Source organism: Dipodomys ordii, unplaced genomic scaffold (assembly GCF_000151885.1).
Source record: "Dipodomys ordii isolate 6190 unplaced genomic scaffold, Dord_2.0 Scaffold18, whole genome shotgun sequence".
NCBI classification, from domain to species: Eukaryota; Metazoa; Chordata; class Mammalia; order Rodentia; family Heteromyidae; genus Dipodomys; species Dipodomys ordii.
Genome location: NW_012267234.1, coordinates 16,132,797 through 16,143,173, shown reverse-complemented (window position 1 = coordinate 16,143,173; position 10,377 = coordinate 16,132,797). Strand labels below are relative to the sequence as shown.

The 10,377-nt window shown below is 37.8% G+C and overlaps 1 long non-coding RNA gene across 1 annotated transcript in view; it reads left to right on the top strand.

Moving 5' to 3' along the window:
• Positions 1–8,627, top strand: part of LOC105983052 — a 9,203-nt gene extending 576 nt beyond the window's left edge. The window contains exons 2-3 of the long non-coding RNA XR_001174930.1: positions 4,272–4,340; positions 7,997–8,627. This is a non-coding gene — a long non-coding RNA (uncharacterized LOC105983052). The remainder of the gene's footprint in view (positions 1–4,271; positions 4,341–7,996) is intronic.
• The last annotated feature ends 1,750 nt before the right edge of the window (positions 8,628–10,377 follow it).

The window sequence follows — 10,377 nt, the reverse complement described above, 5'->3', positions numbered from 1 at the left end:
TCCCTCTACCCTTCCTCTCCCCCTCCCCTGTCACCTATATCTTTCTATACCTATTGTCTATCTCTTATATCACTTACCTCCCTGTGTCATCTATATCATCTATATCTGTCTACCTGTCTATCATCAGTCTGTCTACCACCTACCTATCATATCTGCCTATCTGTACATATATATGATTATGCCACCTCGCCCCCCCCCAGGTCAGTAGAGGAAGCACCATCTCACACCTTAGGATGTAACAATGCTGTACATACACCACCCCTTTACACCTATCACCTCAGCTGAGGAGTTGCTACTCAGCGGTACTTTTACTCCTTGGTCCATTTGGGTTCTTTTTGCCAACCCCCCCCCACTCCCCTTTTTTGGGGGGTCCACTAGGCCTTGAGTTACAGGAAAAACATTGCAAGTGATAGTGCTGGAGAGTCTACAGATTGCCACAGATGAAAATTCTGCTGGGAATTTAAAGACCAGGTAGAGGAATCAGAAGTTAAAAATCAATTAGGTATGGTCAGAAGGGACTTGTCTTTTTGAAGGGAACTGATACTATTATGCATAGCCTGGGAGGAAGCGGCCGACTTCACAGCAGAACTTTTTTTTTTTTTTTTTCCTTTAAATGGTTGAAGTCATGTTGTGAATTCCTGGGGCCTGAAGAGAACACATGTTGATGACTGAATGCAGCTTGTAAGTTTAGGACTATATTGTAATGGATTGCTGTAATACTGACTTAGTTTGGGCTTCTATTGTCAGAGTCTCATCCAACCTTAAAAAATGGGTGCTTTTTGCTAGGACTGTTAGCTAGAATCTGAATAGGCCCTTGGTGGGGATTCTCAGCAACAATCAACTTGGTGATTTTGGACTAGATTTTTTTTTGCCATTTATATTTTTTTTTACGTCTCAAGTCTTATTTGTGATACTAACTTAGATTCTGAAGAGCTGAGAAATTCTAGTTCTGTTTCAGTCTTGAGAGGTGGATGATTTGGGCCATTGTAACCAACTCCTTCCCTTTTCATTTATATGTCTTACAATGGTCACCAATACCTGGGACTCCAACTGACATCATTTGGAAAGGAAGCTAGGGTTGTAGGACATGAATCTGAATTTGAGGTGTGTGTGTGTTTGGATATGTGTACAGATTTGTCTCTTAACCGACTACCATTTGTCAGTAATAAAAAGTCTTTTTTGCAGTAACACTGGATGAATTGTGTGAGGACTGGTTCTTGGACTCAGAGTGTTTTTGATCAAGATGATGCCCACTTGAATTTACCCATAGCCATTTGCTCCCCCCACCTTTTAAAGCCAGTGGCAGTGTACCATATCTTGTGTCAATCAGCTTTAATGAAGAAACTGACTGCATATGCATGGGGTGTGAACTCTTTCCTTTCTAGAGTGAGGGTGTCAAACTCATTCAATAGCTGACAGCTGTGATTAGAGCAAAGCAGGACTCCAGCAGAAAGGCAATGACAGGAGAACCCAACTGCTAAAAAAGAAATGAGAAGGAGCCAAACTGACTTCCAACCAACAGTCAAGTTTGACTCACTGTGCACAGGAAATCAATGAGGAGAATATGAGCTATTTTCTCTCTATTGATTTTCACTTCTAATTATTCTTTGTAGGTAGCTTTATTTAAGTTTTGTGGGGGGTTTAATGAATATCCAGGGCAGGGCTATATACACTGCTGTAGCAGTGTCTGATATGTGTCCCCACACTATGGTACATGTGTACAGTTCAGATGTGAATTCTCTCTACTCTCTCCCCCACCTTCTGTCCTCTTCTTTTTGGCCTCACAATAAATGTTAAATAGTTCTGAACTTAAAGTATTCATGAATATTACTTTACTCAAATACTTGGACCTAACCCCAAAAGTTGTGGTATATGCAGAGAGAAATTCTATCATTTCTCTATCATTTTTGTCGAAATGAAATGATTTTCCTTTAGGGGACACCACTCTTGATCTTTGATAATTCTGGAATACTCTCTGGTTAGTCTGGAGAAGTCCATATGATTTCTTTTTGTATCCCCTTGAAAATTTCTGTATTATCCCACACATCTATTTTTGGCATTCCTTCTGTTTGGCAAATACTATGGACTGGGCTATTCTTTCTCTCTTCTGTCCATTTTTTTCTTAAAGAGGCATTGTTTGTCAATGTAAACAAGACTTCTAGTTCTCTACTGGTTTCATGCCAGAAAATAGAAAATAGACAATTCTAAAATACCCCACAATTGTAAGGCAGAATTAGAGGATATGGGTGATCCCAGTAAGTATTCCACAGAACTGACCTACTGTCATAGACTCACAAAAATGAATCTTTACTTAGTTCTATAAAGTCAGCCATTTTCTTCTGAGGGCAGAATCACTCCAGGGCAATTCTTTTCAGGATCTGAGTGTAGCATAAATGTTTAACCTCCCTGTTGGTACTGAGTTGTTTCTTGGGGCACAGGATTTGGTCTTGTGCATCCCTAGAGTTGACATTTTTAGGTGTAGTCCCATAAATAAACTCCAAGCTTCAGTTTCTACATTAGTAATATAAGAATGACAATACCTACTGACTGGGTTGGTGTGAGGTTTCAATGATACTATGTAGGTGACATGTCTGATTCACACCGGGTACTTGATATGGATCATTTCACATTGTTTCTTTTATATTTTCCTTTTTCTAGTTAGCTTTTTGTTCTTTCCTCTGTTCTTTTCTCTCTCTTCTCACCTTTCCATTTCACTGCTCCTTACCTCCCTCCCTCTCTCCTCTGTTTCCCTTCTCTCTTCCTTCTTAATTCCCTTCTCTTAAATTTCCTCTTTTGCATCCTCCCTAGGAAAAACTCCAGTTCTCGTGAACTTTTCCCCTAAATAACAGCTTTTCCCTTTCCCTTTAGGCAGTCTCTTACTCATGTTGACCCTTCTAAGTCTCACCCTGATTTCACAACCCCCATTTACATCTCCAACAGACACACTTCCTATTTTATTATAGTGCAACCCGTAGATATGACCTGTTTCTCAGGGTTGAGAGAAAACGTAAATATTTCCTGGCCTACAAATTTTGTGCAAAGAAAGAAAAGTGTGAAGGGAGCAAATGATCCCATATAATATGTAACCCTTCTTTTCTCTGGTAATCCAGTCTCAAGGTCTGTAACCTATATTTTCAAGATTTATGATCAAGTTAGTTTAAAATTTAATTGTAAGTATGACACAAAAAAGTAAAGTACGTACAGCAAACCACAAAACATAACAGCAAACCACAAAACTTAAGGAATAAAACACTGCTTACCTCCCAAAAGCTTCCGTGTGTGGCCAATCTCAGTCACTGCATCTGGCTTTCACTAGGTTATTTACCTGACTTCTAGCAGTATTACTTAGATTACCTCACTTAAAATTATACCTTTAAGTGCACTTTTTGGTGGATGTTATGTGTAGTTCTAAGTAATGATTCCAAGTTATTCATGTGTTTGCTATTGAGAGGAATTTTGGATGCGTCTTCGTTTTTATATTGTGAGTAAAGGACCACGAAGCTCCTTTCACATGTCATTGGGTGTATGTGTGCATTCATTTATTCTGCGTATATTTCTATGGTGAGACTTTTCCAAAATGGTGGTGCCAGGGTATGCAGCAGTAGTGTAAGAGAATTACTTTTGGTTTGCATCTTTTTAAATTGTTGATATTGTTGGTCTTTTTAATTTTTAGCCATTTTGCTCTGTGTATTTTCATGTCTCCCTGTGGTTTTTGATAACATCATGCACATTTTCCACATTATTTATTAGTTAAATTTTGAATGTGTAAATGCATATATGTATTTATATGCTAGCTATTTATTAGTTATATCCTATATCTACATTTACATCTATAGGAGTATGTAGCTGTATATCTGTATTACATGTAGATATTGCAAATGAATTCTACGTCATGGATAGAATTTTATTCTTTCACTAGTGTCTCTGAAGAATGGAATTTCTTAATGATTTATTCTAGAAATCAGTATTATTTTCTTTTATGTCTTGTTTAGGAAATATGTTCCCTATCCCAAGGCCATAAAGACATTTCATTTATTTTCTCATAAATATCAAATTGATACAGTACATTAATTGCTGGGGTTTGTGCTTGATTTTATTAATAACCAGAGGAACAAAAATTTAAAAGCCACTGGGAGATATGACAATACACATACAATTGAGAAGCCTAACAATACCAACTAATGAAAAAGCTGCAGACACTAAAAGGGTTAATTAGTTTCCCACTTCTCTCTTCCACATGCATGTTTTCTTGCCTTTCTGTCTTTCACCAGATGATGTAGAGAGAAGGTCCTTGCCAGATGATGGTGCCCTGATACTGAATTTCCTGGCCTTCTAGAACCGTAAGCAATAACTTTTTCTTTCTCTAAGTATTCTGTGACATTCTGTTAAAGCAACCTAAATTGGACTCATAATCAGGTACTGGAAAGACTCCTATCTTCACTGTTCCAAAGGGCCATATCTGACATATATGAAGTTCTCATACATGTGTGCCTGTTTTTCTTTTAATTTTAATTTTTTATTGTTAATGGAAAGGTGATGTACAGAAGGGTTACAGTTGTATAAGTCAGTTAATAAGTACATTTCTTTTTAAACAATGTCACCTTTTCCCTCTCTCCCAGTTTTTCCCTCCCATCTCTATCCATAATGTGCCTCCTTTTTAAAAATACACTATTTCAGCTGGGCGCCATTGGCTCATGCCTGTAATCCTAGCTATTCAGGAGGCTGAGATCTGAGGATCATGGTTCAAAGCCAGCCCGGGCAGGAAAGTCCGTGAGACTCTTATCTCCAATAAGCCACTAGAAAACTGGAAGTGGTGCTGTGGCTCAAGCAGTAGAGTGTTCACCTTGAGCTGAAGAGCTGAGGGATAACTCCCAAGCCCAGAGTTCAAGCCCCACGACTTGACAAAAAAAAAAAAACAAAAACAAAAAAACGAAACAAAACAAAAAACCACTGTCTTGGATTTTCAGAACACAGCTAAAAGAATTATGAGAAGGGAATTAATGGTGTTAAATGTGTTGTTAGAAAAAGTAAGTCTTAATTTAATCTGGATTCTGATGTAAAAATAAATTCTGTTGATAATTTAACATTTTTTTCCACAAGAAATATTCTCTGCAGATTCACTGGAAAATTCTACCAAACATTTAAGGAAGCATTTACACCATTTTATGCAATATCTATTTTTAAAATCACCCTTTTATTTATTTTTAAAAATAATTTTACTGTTGCTGTACAGAGGGGTTACAATTTCATCAGTCAGGTAATGAGTACATTTCCCTTTTTTCTTGGACAATGTCACCCCTTCCTTTTATTCAGTCTCTTTTAATGCTTTGATAATGTTAGCTTTGCCCTGCTACCAAAAGTAGGGGTGACAGGAATGTGCCTGACATCTTTGCTGTTAGCTGAAGGTAAATAGGTACAATCTGTTTTTCTTGAAGTCACTTTTGGCAAGACCACTTTATAAGCCCCCTATCTGTGACCAAAATCATGGGGTCTGATTGGCCCTGATGCTCCCCAGATGATGCTTCTGTTAGTAAGTCCCCCAGTAGCTTGTGCTGAATGCATTCTTGAACCTGTCTGCCCTTTTCTGTCTCATGGTACCTTGGGAATAGTTTCATACACTGGGAGTCGCTTGTTCATGAATAAGGATATAAAAATATAAATAAGCACATAAAATATACTCAGCATCATTAACTCTTAGGGAAGTGCAACTTAAAACCATAATGAGACATCATTGCACACTTATTGGAATGGCTAAAATGAAAGACAGTACAACCCCAAGAATGCAAAGAAAATGAATCATTTATTGTTACTTCATTATGTGAATTTGTCTTGCTGGGAGTTCACTGTAATTCTTGAAACTGTCCTACTGTCTTCTGTCAGTTTTGGAAAACTTTCATTCTCCCATCAATTCTATAATCTAAAAAGTGTTTTTTAAGAATGCATAAATATTATCCTTTTCTAAGAGAATTGATAGAGACACATTTACCTACATTGTATATCAAGTTTCCATTAAGTATGGAAACAAAACAGAACAACTATACATGACATTTTCCTGTATTGTACTCAAAATGATCTTTCTCTCACCTGGATGTCTAAAATAAAATACTTTTGTTGTATGTTTTATTCCTAGTTAGAGTTAACATTTATTAGGATATGAGGCAGTTAGCTGTTATTATCAGACTTTTAAAAACTTAAGGATATTGGGTGTTGGGTCAGTTCTTTATTAACACTTAAAACTCTTGGATTGTTAAAGTTTTTGTTAGCTGAGTATAGCTTTTTAACGCTTCCAGGATCTCTGTCTCAATTTCCTTTACTATAGTCCTTTGAGCTGTCAAGCTTAGCTCCATTTTGCAGATGATATCTCTCTGAGACGAAGAAGTTAAATGACAAAACAAGCATACCAGGGTGGGAAATCTCACTTTCTACCATTCTAAAACATTGCACAAGATGCCTTCTATATTTGAGTGCCCACTATATATCCGTCAAATTGTCTAGATTATCCTTCCTTGGGCAAAATAAGGGCTGAATAAAACCAGGAGCAAAATAGAGCTTCCTCATATTCTCTGTGCTTTTATGCCACCTCATATAGGAGAGAGAGGAAAGGAGGAATTTGTTGCTTTCACTGCAACAAGGATGCTGCTTCAGCATAGTATACAAAGCTTCCCAGATAGGTCCCTCTTGAAATGTGTTGCTTGATTGCTGGTAGCTGACCGGGGAAATGGGATGAGTTGCTTGTAGATTCTATATTGACTCTGGAGATGGTGAAAAGATAGCTAAACAAAATTGCTATGAGCCTTGGCTATCAATAAATGTGTTGAATTGTGAGTACCTCTTTTGATCACTTTGAGGATTAGGAGAGCAAGGTATGAGTGTGAGACATATGGAGATGACTGCGCACATGTTTGGAAGGCACAGAAATGGAACATGAGAGTTGCTCTCAAGATAAACCATACTTATATAGGACAACCATTCTGTCAGCAGTGTTGATGGAGTAAAGGCAGAACAAGGGAATAGAAGCAACTCCTAGTTTCATAAAACCTGCAGCCTAGTGGGAAGATCGTTAAGAAACAAGTAGTTACAAAACTTCACATCAAGTTTTATCAGGAGGAAAGAAGAGGTTTCAAATGGGGAAGTTGTCCCAACCCAGCATGGGAGAGGCCGGGAAGCATTTTTTGAGCTGGTCATAGCTCCCCAAGGAAGCCCTAAAAGAAGATCACATACTATTCAGGAGGCAAACTGAGGAATAACATATGCAGGAAAATGGGGATGTTTCAAAAGAACCAGAGTTACTTGGTATAACTTTAGCTATGGCTTTAGTATACTGGATGAAATTTCTCTAGGCATAGTAGTACTTTGGTAAACTGGGCAAGGATGCATTGCTTGAAATTTATAGTCTCTCCATGGTTTGAGCCATTGCCTCCTACAATTGGAATGTTCATTTAGGAACCTGATTCATTTGTGGAGGGAAACAAAGTACAGGGTAAGGCCCACTTCTGCATTGAACTGCTTGCCTGTAAGTGGGACCAATTTCTCCATGGAGGCAGAGAGTGCCCTCTGGTGGAAATACAATGAACACCCTCTTGTGCCTTAAGGACCCCTAACCTACAGAGCAGGCATTTTTGGCAATTACCTATGAACCATAGAAAGCAAAGTCAGCTGAAACTCTGATTCCAGATTAATGCAATGGCAGAGTTACTTTCTATGAAGAGCTGGATAATCCTATTACCTACATTTTAATCCTCTTAATATGTGTAAGGAAGTTTCCAGATTAAGATAAACTGCAAAAAATGGGAAATATTTTGTCATTTCTCTTTCAACTCCACTCATAGAACACTGATTTAGTTTTGGGTAGTAAAGTGAGTTAGTAACTGTATCTTCTCGTGTAAACAGTGTCCACAGAGAAAGTTCATTTCTTCTCATCTCCTCAAAATACTCATTGAAGAGTATGGCTTAGGAATGTGACTTTGACTCTTTGTGAAATGTCTGGTCTTTCCAGTTGCTCTAGTGGCTGTTCAGGACAAAATGAGAAGCTGTGCCTGAGGGAGGAGTCAGCCATGTCACAGTGTGCCAGGGCTTGGCTACTCTGGAACACACCAGATTACCACCTCCTGCAGGAGATGAATTGCCATCCTCTGTGCAAATGTGCGGTGGCTTTGAGGTCATTCAGTTTAACTTGAGATGCTTCAAAAGGCACAAGGTACTGAAAGAAGGAAGGTGTTCTCAGCAGGAAGAGGGCAAGTTGGGAAAATAAGCCTGTGTTGCTCCCAGAATCCTCTAGGTGGTGCTGCTGTGACAGCTATTAGTGGGATTTTTTTAGCGTAATGATCACACCAAATATTTAACTTTAAGTGTTTTATACTTATAGTTAATTGTTAAGATAATACTATTGATAATATATACACCACATTTACATTAGAGCCTTATAAGAACTAGCCTGCAGCCACAAGTTACATGACAAAGCAAATTTCAAGGTTTAGAATACATGTACTTCCTGGTTAGCAGTTAATTATATTAAGTCGCATGTGGGTAAAGTTTGCCACATACATAAAAATCAACACTATGATGAACTCTCCCTTACCTGTACCAAGTGAGACAAAGCAGTGCTCTGTTCACAGGTGCCAAATGAATTTTTACCAAAGGACCTTGTTCTTTTTTGCTTTTCCCCTTTAACTTCTTTTTGTGGATAAAGGTAAATAACTACATTAAGTATTTAAAAATCCTTAGTCACAGCTTGCTGCTTATCTTTGCTAATAAAAAGGTTTTAGAAACCATTTTTTCTTTATCCCTGAGAATGGCCTGAGTGTGTGTGTGTGTGTGTGTGTGTGTGTGTGTGTGTGTAATCACTAATCACTTCTTTATTTTAAAGCAAATTGGTTTTTGAGCTTGGATCCATTGAAATGCAGGAGTGGTGTGAAAATTTGTGTTTGATAATTGTCCCAATCTTAATCAAGATTTTATTAAAATCAATATTTGATATGCTGCTCAATTTAATTAAATTAAGCCACAGAGAAATGAGTAGTAAATGAGTTTGAAAATCAATCACAGAATAAGGTATGTTTCTTTTAATTAGTGGAATATCTGAAATGTTGGGTAAGGCAAGTGCTGATGAGGAAAGAGAGAAACAAACAAGATGCCACTTTTGTTTATATAAGATGAGCACATTCTTCCTGCCAGGCACTCATGAAACATAGTCTGTATGTGTCTTCATTTCTTCTGGAATGAAATGAGGAGGTTTGTTTCCTCAGTTTAAGATTCAAGCCCCAGTAGGAGCCATGAGGGCTGTGTAGTACATCTGTTGGTAAATGGCAGGCCAAGTTCAAGTTGCTCACAAATCGGAAGGACAGGCACAGTCTATGTCTATTTTAGAGAACTTCATAGGCACTAATTTCCTTCTTAAATGTAGTTGTCGTAGGAAAGTAATTAGGAAGGGGAAACCCAGATTAAAAACATGAGAGTTAACTGGGCCTGGTGGTACATTCTGGTAATTCCAGCTCTCTGGAGGCTGAGGCAGGAGGATCCAGATATTGAGGCTATCTGGGCAAAATAGGGAGAACCCAAACAAAACAAGGGAAAATGCCATGATAGTTATGTGGCAGGTCTGAGTCCCAAGGTAGACACAGAATATAATTCTTCACTGCATAATTTATGTTTATTGAGTGGCCGAGAGTAATAGTGTTAGTAACAAAGTGTTCTAATGAGGGTTAGCTAAATGTAGTGGGATTAGAATACAATTCAGTACCTAATAAGGAAGAAAACAAATTTAATATGTATGTTAATTCCTTCACTCATAAATATTTATTGAAGGGCTACTGTGCACCAGTTGCTATCCTAGGTGATATGGATATAATTGTTAAGTCAGAGCAACTGCTAGAATTACAGGAACCAGTTTTAGTATGAGAAGTTGAAAAAGCAATCCTTTTATGAATAGAGGATTTTTATTTGGGTAGGATGTTGTGGAGAATTGACATTCTCATTATTATTGTTAGTGCTAGCATTGGATATAAGTGGCCCCCTTTCTGATTAACTGCACATATATGGAGGAATACTCCTTAGGCTTGATGAGTCATTTTATCACATCAAGACAATATCTAATCTTCTTAGTTCAACATTTATTAATTCATTAACTTACACATGTTACCAAAATATGCTTGTAAGGTGCTTACATTCTTGTATCTACTGAAGGTATTAAAATGACATTGGGCTCTTCCTTAAGAAACCCATTAAAGAGTAGAGAAAGCTGTAGCTATAGGTAAGTGGTCAGAATCTTCCTAAGAGCCCAGAGAAGGAGTGGTCACAGACCAGAGTCATTTGTGAATTGCATTTGCATGTAGCACCTATTGTGATTTGCACACACTCTGTTCAAACTACCCTGACACA